Source organism: Psammomys obesus, unplaced genomic scaffold (assembly GCF_907164565.1).
Source record: "Psammomys obesus unplaced genomic scaffold, mPsaObe1.curated_primary_1811, whole genome shotgun sequence".
Taxonomy (NCBI): Eukaryota; Metazoa; Chordata; class Mammalia; order Rodentia; family Muridae; genus Psammomys; species Psammomys obesus.
The window spans coordinates 11,264,005-11,274,844 of NW_026596143.1; the positions used below are offsets into that span (position 1 = coordinate 11,264,005).

General features: G+C 47.7%; 1 protein-coding gene across 4 annotated transcripts in view; it reads left to right on the top strand.

Annotated features, from left to right (window-relative positions):
* Plekha2 (pleckstrin homology domain containing A2) overlaps positions 1–10,840 on the top strand; it is a 59,888-nt gene that overhangs the window by 15,696 nt on the left and 33,352 nt on the right. The gene's annotated exons all lie outside the window — the stretch shown is intronic.

Consider the following 10,840-nt stretch of genomic DNA (forward strand, 5'->3'; position numbering starts at 1 on the left):
TTCTTTCTTTCTTTCTTTCTTTCTTTCTTTCTTTCTTTCTTTCTTTCCTTCCTTCCTTCCTTCCTTCCTTCCTTCCTTCCTTCCGTCTTTCTCTCTCTCTCTCTTTCTCTCTCTCTTTCCAGGGATTTTTTATATAGCCCTACCTGGCCTAGAACTCACTGTGTAGACCAGGCTGGCCTCAAACTCACAGAGATTCACCTGCCTCTGCCTCCCGGGTGCTGGCATCAAAGGTGTGCACTACCATGCCTGTCCCGACCACCTAAGTTTTATTGCTATCCCTTGGCAGAGGTGGGGGTTGGGTGACTCGAAACGATTATTCTTTGGGAACCTGGAACTTTTTCTTTTTCCCACGGAGTGCTGCCATGACCTTCCAACTGGCCCACGGCAGTTTGGTGGCGCTGAGGCTGTGAGGAATGGCATGGTCCCTGAGTGGCAAGATCACAGGGCGTGGCTGCATATGGACAGACATGACTGTTGGGGGTGGGATTTGGGTCTCAGGCTGAAGAGGATAGTCTCAGTGTTGGGGTTTGGATTTGTGCTTTCAGATGTGAGGTGGGGGGGCGACAAGATGGCTCAGTGGGTAAAGGTGATTCCTGTTAAGCCTGTGACCTGAGTTTAACGCCTCAAGATCCACGTGATGGAAGGAGAGAAGCAACTACTGGGAGCTGGGCTCTGATTGCCCCTTGCTATGTACAGATGTGCACCCCCCATGAATTCAAACAAAATGTTAAAATGTTAAAAAAAAAAACAAACACATTTGTGTATATGTGTATTGTGACAGGAGAGTCTGGAGGCCAGAGGTTGATGTCGCTTTTCATTGATTGCCCTCCACCTCGTAGACTGGGTCAGAATCTCTTGCTTGAACCCAGAGCTCCATCATTTTGCTAGACTGACTACTTGCCTTGGAGAACCCCTGTCTCTGCCTCCAGGGCGCTTGGATGACTGGCAGCCACTATGCATGCCCACAGGTTCGGGGGATCTGAACTTTGGTCCTCAGGCTTGTGTGGCAAGTGCTTTGCCCACTGAGCCATCTACCAGCTGAGGGCTGGCCCTTTGCTCACACCTCGAGCCAGAGAGTCAATCACCCAGAGTCTTAGGTCTTGACTACTGCCAGCTGTTAGGATTCCTCTTGTAACACACTCTCTGGGCCTGGAACCTGGGCTCACTAGCAACACCGAGCCTGCCTACTTTCCTGGCTCTTGGGACCGCCTCTGTGCCAAGTGTCCACCCTGCCCAGGGCAGGCTCCTTTCCTTTCCGCTCTAGGGCTCTCAGGTTGTACTTCCTGTTTGAGTTACCAGCGTGAACTTACGGCCCGTACCTGGGAAATGACATCTTCCTAGGAAGCAGGGGAGTTCAGCAGGAAGGGCCTTGCTGTGACAATGACAGTTTGGAACATTTCGATTCTTCAGTTCTCTTGTTAGTTATCAGTCATGTTCGTGGCCAAGCGTGAGCCTTTTCCAGATTCGAGAATGGTGCTTCGGCAAAGAGTGAAATGACATTCTAGAGCCATGTATTTCCGTGCCATGTACAAGCCTCTGGGCTTTTGTTTCGCTCTGGTGGGAATGCATAGGCGGGGAAGGCGTTCCTGCCCTCATTCTGAAATCGAGGGAGGTGGTTGGAGGGGCAGTCTGCCCAGCGCTAAACAAAAAGGCAGTGGCAGAACCAGGGCTGTGAGCCTGTCAGTCTGACCCCTGCACCCCTGCTGTTGCTGCTCCCGGGAAGGAGTGGGCTTGAGAGGAAGAAAAGCCTGTAAATGAAGTTTCTGGTTAAGAAAGAGGCGTGGAGGACCCAGCCTGCTAGGTGCGGAGGGCGGGGCTTATGTGCTGAAGCTTGTGTCTGGAGTTGGATGAGGGTACTCCCCTGCATAAATGAATCATTAGGAGACTGAAGAGGGGCCGTGAATGAGGCTGTCAGAGAAGCTCCTTAGAAAGTGAGGGGATTTAATGTTGCTCTCTGGGCGTAGGGACAGAACCCAAACCCGGTATAAGCGATAGCCCGGGGCTCCCTGGGAATGTTGGCCTGCTCTTGTGTAGGGCCACACTGAAGGCTGCGCTTAGGTCTTTGGATATCTTTCTTCTATAGGGAAAAGAGGATTCTTGATGTGGTATAGTGCTAAGCCGCAGGCATTGATGAGTGAGTTATCAGAACCCAGGTGTCTGATCATCGCCTACTTGGACCTCCGTGCATCTGGTGCCGATGAGCCTGCCTCTGCCACTGTTGCTTCCATTAGGCTATTGCTACTAACCCCAGGGTCTGCTCCCTAAAGGCTCACTCTACCCCCGCCATGATGGGTCCTCTACACATCTCATTGGGTCCCCTGACTACCTCTGAGCCCTTGGGACCGAAATCCCCTTGTTTAGTGTTGAGCAGGCTGGAAAAGGAGAGCTGGAGGTGAAGCTGGATCCTTTGTGTTCTTCACGTCCGTCCCCTCTCTCCTTCTGATAGTCTGCTAGCTCCTGCAGATGGGGGAGGGGAGGTCAACTCAGCAACGTCCCTGCCTCTAGCAAGCTTCCAGGTGGGGAGATAGAAATGGCGTCTCAAAGCTGTAGTAATCTTAGCCGTCGTGGCAAGGCATCCCACCATTCATTGCTGGTGCCAGCGCCTGGATGCCAGGGTTCTGGCTGGAGGAGAAGGGGTTTCCCTGTAGTTTTCCATTTCTGCTGCCTGTTGAGGAAGACAGAGCACTAGGAGGTGGAGTCTCACGTGGAAAATTCTGAGGTCCGGCAGATGAGAGATCAAGGCTGCAGTCTTGGCTGCTCTTCTCTCAGGCCCATGGGTGTCTTAGGCAAGTTCTTTCTAGTCTGAAGCTTGGTGAAGCTTGGCCACCCAATGTGTATTTACTAAACCTGTCCAGTGTGTTAGCTGCCCACCTAAGTGCTGAGGCACCGTGGTGAGCAAGACAGACTCTGGGCTTCACAGACTCCTCTCCCCTCCCCCACTGCAGGTAGGGAGGTAGATGATGACAGAATCGGGGTGACCCATCTCTTCATGGGAGAGGCGGCACCTGGTTATCATCTTTTAATTTTCTTAAGACATTTTTGAGGTGGTACCTTACTATGTCGCCCAGGCTGGACTTGAACTGACAAAACTCTTGCTTCCATGTCCTCAGTTTTGAGATTATGGGCATAGCCCCCACCACTGATGGGGTCCAGATTGTGGAGGCTGAGTGATACTAGAAAGATTGCTACTCTATACTATTCAGATTTTAGAGCATTTGTTTTGTCTTTTTTTTTTTTTTAATGGACAAAGTCTCCTCTAACTGTTGTGCCACTTTGACCAAATTAGAATTGAGGAAAGGAAGGGAAACGGCAGCCATTGTGGGGACACAGGAGGGTATGTGAGGTCACCTAGCTAAAGAGTTGTTTTAGGTTAGGGCCCCCAGAAGTCCTCATGATGAGTAGCTGGGTGCCCACACAAAGATTTGTGGATAAGTTCTTCACTAAAGAGATGCTTCTGTAGGGCTTCCTGGAAGTGATGGGGAAGCCTGACTGGGGTAGGAGGAAGTCCCAGAGGGCTGTATTCTCGGGTGGAAGTCAGGAGGATTAGCCTGGCCTTGTGGGAGCTTTAGAGTTGTCCGGAAAAACTGGCTCATCTACGTCTATGCTATCAGCGACTACAGCTCCGTAAGTGTAGCCAGAATGGCTTCCCGAGGCGCATGGCCAGTCCCCTAAGCAGAGAAGAGCGGAGGGAGGCTGGGAGGCTGGCCACAGCATCTGATAGCAGGATGTGCAGGGGAACATGGGGCGGGGGTTGGGGGGGGGGGAGCGATCGGAACACGGCTTGGACTAGGCGCAGCTTTGAAGGGCAGTCTTTCGAATCAATATGAGATGAGGAGTTAGGGTTTCAATCACAGATATTGGTGGCACTAAACTGAGGATGAAACCTAGCAGCTAAAATGGGCCTAAGTGGAAAGCACCAGTATTATCGATTAGACCCAGTTCGTTGGTCTAATGCGTTTAAAAGTTAGTGTGCTGCCGATGTCAGGCAGAGATAATTCTTTTGTTATTGTGGTTAGAAACTTTAGCAATTTAGAAACTTTAGCAATTTAGTAAATTTCTGAACTCATAATAGTATACTGTCAACTATAGGTACAGAATAATGGTATAGAACTGCCAGTATAGCTCATCTCCCTTAAATCCAGTCATCTTGAGCACAAGCAATTGTTTTATTTTGTTTTTTGGTGTTTTCAGTGCTGCAGCTTGAAACTTGGGCCCCGCGCATGATAGGCAAGTGCTCTTCCACTGAACATTTCATTTATTTTTATTTTGAGAAAAGTTCTTCCTAAACTGCCCAGGTGAGACTCAAGTTGTGATTTTTTTTTTTTTTTCCCTTGGACTCCTGAGCAGTTTTTGGATATAGGCATGTGCCAGTGTCTTAACCATGCTTGGCCAATGGTTCTTGAAACACTGCCTCAGTTTCCTTCAAGTAATGATACTAGAAGGTGTGTGTGTGTGTGTGTGTGTGTGTGTGTGTGTGTGTGTGTGTATGAGTTGGTAGTGCTGGGGATTAAACCCAGAACGTTGCTTATGTTGGGTAAAGACTGTATCACTGAGCTACACTTAGACCTTGGCAGTTTTACTTTTAACTGAGTGTTGGTCCTTCTCATAGACAGGGATATCTATCCCAATTTTCAGTGAAGTTACTTCCCGGTTCTGGCATATAGACTTACTGAGGCCAACACTGCAGAAGCCTTTAAAGTAGACCCCACCTTTTCCAAAGGAGGATACAAAAACAGGAACAGAGAAGATGAAATATTTAATTGCGGCTGCTCTACTCTGTAGTGACGTGTGAATGATGAGCCCGGTTTCAGCTGCTCAGCCATACTGATGCTCAGCACTGCCAGCACCCACCACGTGGATAATTGCAAGGCTCCATTATATGGCCCTGAATAAGAATGAGCCAAAGCATGGACATGATATGACACTTGATGGTGGTTTTTGTCAGGATTCCCCGGAAGAGTAAATTTTTTTCTCCTTGTCCAAAAAAATTACTTTGGTATACTTCTTTTACACAGGCCATCAATGTGAATTACGAATCATCACGGTATTCCAAAAGGCCGCATCTTCCCTAGCAAACCTGGGACGTCAGTGAAAGACCTTTATTCTGTTTAAAAACAAAGACTGAAAGGAGGTCTTTTTACTGGCCAGACAAAGAGCATAAGCAGTGTTCACAGCAAGATGGATATTGGGCTCATTTCAGTGGGAAGTACAGTGTGAGGGCAGAGACTGCTAATATGTACCTTACAACATTATGCTATAGAATTATAATGTCTTCTTAAAGGCTGGTGAAAACAGTGTTTTAAGAGTGATGTTTCTGTATCCTCCTTTGAAAAAGTTTGGGGTGTATCAGTACCTCAAAGGCTTCTGTATTGTTGGGTTCAGCCTGTCTAAATGCCAAGACCCAGGAAGTAACGTCATTGACAATTGGACATTGCATGCATCTGGTACAAATTTAGTATAGAAAAGTAGATATGGAAGCAACATCTCTGTGTCCTGCCCCTGTTCTCCACCGACAGCCCCTCAGCAGACAGCAACATGACAGGCCCCTTCAGTGTCTTTTTGCTGAGCCTGCAAACAGATAGGCATCTTGTGACCTTCAACTCTTTCCCAGTTGGTTTGGGAAAGGCTTTTCTTTTTCTAAAATGTCTTTTCTGAAATTTTTGTCTTTTAAAATTGTGTTTGTTTTTTTTTTTTTAAGATGGACTTTCTTTGGTTGATAGCTAATTACACATGTGTCTTAGTTACTTTCCTCATGCTACAACAGAACAATGATTAAGGCAACTTAAGGAAGAAAGAATTTATTGTGTTTCAGGGTTCCGGAGGGTTAGAGTTCATGACCATTATGGTCAGTAGCGTAGTGGCAGGCAGGCATGGTACTGGAGGAATTTCTGAGAGCTTAAATATTGAACACAACAACCATGAGGACAAAAGGAGAGAGAATAAGAATGAATGAACATGCTGGGTCGGTGGTGGCACACCCCTTTAATCCCAGCACTCAGGGAGGCAGAGGCATGCAGATCTCTGAGTTTGAGGCCAGCCTGATCTACAGAAAGATTCCAGGACACACACACAGGGCTACACACAGAGGGACCCCCATCTTGAAAAAACAAACAAACAAACAAAAGAGTGTATGAACATGAATTGGGCCTGGGGTCAGCTTCTGAAACCTCCAAGCCCACCCACAGCAACACACCTCCTCCAGCAAGGTCGCACCTCCTACTCTTTGCCAAAAAGTCCTACCAGCTGGGGACCAAGCATTCAAATATCTGCACCTGTGCAGGTCACCTCCCTTGAAACCACCACATTCCACTCCCTGGCTTTCCTAGGCTTGTGGCCACATCATAATAAAATGCTTTTAGTTCAATTTCAAAAGTCCCCATAGTATTTCAGTATCAAGACCTTAAAAGTCAGAGTCTCTTCTGAGACTCAAAGCAATTTCATAGCTGCAACCTCCTGTAAAATTAAAAAAGGAAATTACTTCCTTCTAACATATTATGATACATAATATATACATTACCATCCCCAAATGGAGGAGCATGAGAACAGTGAGGAAATACAGGGCCAAAACAAGATTAAAACAAAAACAAAAAACAAAACCTGTCAGGGTCAACTCAAAATCCTATAGTTCTGTATCTGATGTCACAGGGCTAAGGGGCCTCTTCAGTTCCAGGCTTGACGACCATAACCCACTTCTCTCTCCTGGAGTGGTTCCACTCCCTGGCTGTAGGCCTCCCGGCCCCACATCCCCTGGTTCTGGCAACCTCCAACAGCTTGAAGTCTCCAGTGCAATCCAGGCTTCACTTTTCCCAGCTGTGTCTGGCATGGCGAATGGTGCTGGCTGAGAAGGGACAGGCTTACTTGGATGAGGGAAGAGAAGAAGGGTAGACTCGGTGGCTGACTGCAGGGAGGAAGCAGACTCATCAAAACTGTGGCACCTGCTTTTGCATAGCTGACCGTAACAGTGGTCACGTGTGGGCTTCTCAGTATTCTGAGTTTCTAAGATCATGTTCTTTTGTGGTTCTGGGAGCCTGAACCCAGCACGTTGTGTGTGTGTTCGGCAGGTACTCTACCCTGAGTCTCCTCTCTAGCTTGCTCTAAAGTTATAAGTCAAAAAGGTGAATGGAGTGAATTATAAGTGTATTATGTTAGGAGCCATAGGCATTTAAAAACATTTATTCATGGTGTGTATGCACACAGGACGGTAACGTGTGCATGTAGAGGCCAGAAGCAATTGAGAGAGTTGGTTCTCTCTTCCCCCATGTGGGTTCAAGGGATGAAGCTCAGGCTACCAGTATTAGCCAAAAAACAAACTTTTAAGGTATGTGCTCATGCCTTGTTTAAATTCAAATTAATCAAATAATACTTAGTAGCCCCATATAGGCTTCAAATTGAAAAGCACAGGATTACAAATAAGCGATGATGACCCTAGCGGAAGATAGTCTCTTATGAAAGAGGACACAGTGATAGAGATGAACACGCTCTTTATGTCAGACAAATTTAAGAAAAGAAATGTGATTACAAGGACCATGTTAAGCCAGGCAGTGGTGGCTCATGCCTGTAATTCCAGCGCTTGGGAGGCAGAGGCAGGCAGATCTCTCTGAGTTTGAGGCCGGCCTGGTCTACAGAGTGAGTTTCAGGATGACCAGGGCTACATAGAGAAACCCTGTCTTGAAAACAAAGAAACAAACAAAACAAAGGCAGGGCTGAGAATACAAGTGTGAGGACCGGAGTCTCCCGACACATCAGAATGTTACCCTGTAGCACTGAGCAAGCCCAGCCAGCCTGATTGAGTAATCTCTTCTATTAAATGAAAGACATTGTTACCCGGTATCTTCAAGGGCGGCCGGAGGGTCTGTAATGTTTTGGGACCAGGAGAGTACGGGTTGCTTAATGTGTGTTAGCTAACTGTGAGCAGCAGATGGTCCGCCAGCTGTGTCTTGGATGTCTGGTGATTGTTTTTAGAGTTGCTTCAGTTGTTATTAGAGTTGGGCTAATAAAATTCTTTCCTGTGTCAGGTAGTTGCAGGCTAGGAGAGCTGTCCCTGTATAGGCAAACACTTAAACTCAAGCATTCTCATGTTGCATTTTGCTACTCCTAAAATGACAGATAAAAGTGACTGAAAAGCTGGGAATGGTAGCCCACTCCTGTAATCCCAGCACTCAGGGGGGCAGAGGCAAGTGGATTGCTGTGAATTTGAGGCTAGCCTGGTCTACAAAGGGAGTCCAGGACAGCCAATGACACACAGAGAAACCTTGTCTTGGAAAACAACAAACAAACAAACAAACAAACAAACAAAAAAGTGACTAAAAGTCACAATAGGATAATGCCATGTTTCTTCAGCTCAGCTTTTAAACAGTATACATTGATACATTATAGTTATTTTTTTTCTTTAAAAAAATCACACATCTCTCTCCCTCCAGGATAATTTGTATACCTAGCTATATATTAAAAACACAATAAATTTTGTGTATTTATAATAAAATGTTTCATATCTGGTTGACTGGAGAGAGAATATGGAACCACTGAAAGAGATGGGGAAGATGGGAGGGAGGCCAATGAGAAGGAGAAGTAAAAATGACATTGTCTTTGAGGCAAACTCGGAGGAAGCTGGGTTACAGAAAGGGATGGGGAGCTTAAGAGCCATTCACATTACTGATAGCCTCAGACTCACCTGTATCTAGGAAGCTATGCGTACCAGGCTGAGGACCAGGTTGGAAGAAGGATGCAAGGTCATGAGACTTATACACAAGAGCCTCATCCTGTCTAAGAAGGTCCTAGCAGAGTAAGCTGGGACCAGAGACCCCAGAGCCAGGGTGTTAAACCAGCACCGTATCTTAGGTCGCAGACTGCTCACAAAGGGCAAAGTTAAAACACAGATTGGGAACCAGAGAATGGGGAAAGCAGCCATGGGCGCTGTGTGGCCCAACAAGTTTTTAACAGGAAGTGAATCTACAGGGTGGAGGTGAAGATCTGCCCGGGGAAGCTGGTGCCTGGGAGAGCTTGTTTCTGTTCATGCCAGGAGGACTGTGGAATGCAGGTCTGGACAGCCTACCCTTTTGCCATCCTGCCCACGGGAGCTTCTTTGTGAGCCGGGATGGTCGTGGTTTTGGTGCTGAAAGCTGTTGCTTGAGCTCGCCAGCAGCAATATGGGCTCACATCCTGGGCATGAGATTGCTGCCTGCATTCTCCTGTAGTCTCTTCTCTTCTCCTGCGGGCAGCGAGAGTCTGCTGGGCATTTTGTCGCTGACTAGGCACCCTTCCTTCTCCATTTCCACTCCTCAACCCCTGGTCTTTTGGAGCTTGGCACCCAAGAGCCAGTTGGACTAGTTCCTGCCCTGCCCAGCTTGGGCAACTCTCTAAGGCCTCGCTCAGTCTAGCCCTGCTTCTCCTGCTCTTGTATTTACCTTTCATTGATAATCAACTCGTAGATAATTGTCTCAGGGGAGGTGGCCTGGCATCAAGGATAGTGCCACGGAGGATCTGGCAGTCTGGAAGGGCTGGGCTTGAATGCTAACTTGACTAGCCATCGCCATGACCTTGGGCCAGTTGCCTCACCTGCAGCACCCATGGCTTCTGTATCTGAGAAATGGGACTGTGGAGGTAAAGCAGCTTTGGGAGGCACCCAGCAGCATGTGTGGGACAGTTGTCGCTCAGCCTTATCTGTTTCTTCCTTGTCTCCCCATGCTGTTCTCTGCCAAAGCGCCAGCTTGCAACTGGGTGACAAGCTGTTTGCCCAGGGCTCCCTGCAGCGGCAAGGTGGGGGTGGGGGAATCATGGTAGGTGAAGAGCTCTCAGTGGTGCTTTCCGGGCCGACACCCTGCCGACTTGGGAGTCTGTTAGTTGGATCTTTTGGCTGTTTCTATGCTCTCTGTTGCTCTCACTAGGAGGTGGGGAATGGAGTGACGTTCTCTACTACAGAAGGGTTTAAAGTGGAAGCAACAGCTCTGAGGGCAGCTCAGCTCTGAGGGCAGCTCAGCTCTTTTCTTGGTCACGGAAGAGAATAGACCGCATCCTTCCCAGACTTTGGAGGATTTTGCTGGCTGCAGAGATCCTAAGCAAAATGCAAGGTGTTGGTGGGGTCTTCCTAAAGTTTTCTGTTAGTTCATAGGTGCCTACCCCGCGTCCTACAATGTTCCAGAAAATTCTCAAGTCTAGGAAATATGTAGACCACTCTTGACTTACAAACCCCATGCAGGATGTCTGCCAGCTACTTGCTGCAGTGCCTGGCTTTCCTTTTCCCCACACCACCCCTCCTCCCATCCTCCACCCTGATGCTTGCTGGTGCTGGGGTCCTGTCACTCCTCTGTAAGGACTGCTGGCCAGGTATGGCCTTTCACTTGGCTTCCCCAGCACAGGGCCTCCGGCATGCAACACAGTGGGTTCCCAAGGAGCACCGAGAGCACACAGGTGTCTGGGCCCTATTCTAGATCACTTTACAAATGTGGGAAGCAGCCGTGGTCTTTGTTGGCTTAAAAATGACCCCATCAGGGCTAAATGATTCAGCGGGTGAAGACATCTGCCACCAGTCCTGACGACCTGAGTTGTCTGGAACGAGCATGGTAGGATAAGAGACCAATTCTTGCAACTCCTGCAAGTTTGTCCTCTGACCACAACACAGGTTCTATGGCATGTGTACACATGGACAGAAAGACAGACAGACAGTGACAGACACATACAGTAAATAAATATAATTTAAAAAATCATCCCTAATTAGTCAGCCTAGGCAACGTAGTAAGACCTCATAAGAGAAAGGAAGGAAAAAGAGAGAGAGGAAAGGAAAGAAAGAGAAAAATAAGAAAGAAAGAAAGAAAGAAAGAAAGAAAGAAAGAAAGAAAGAAAG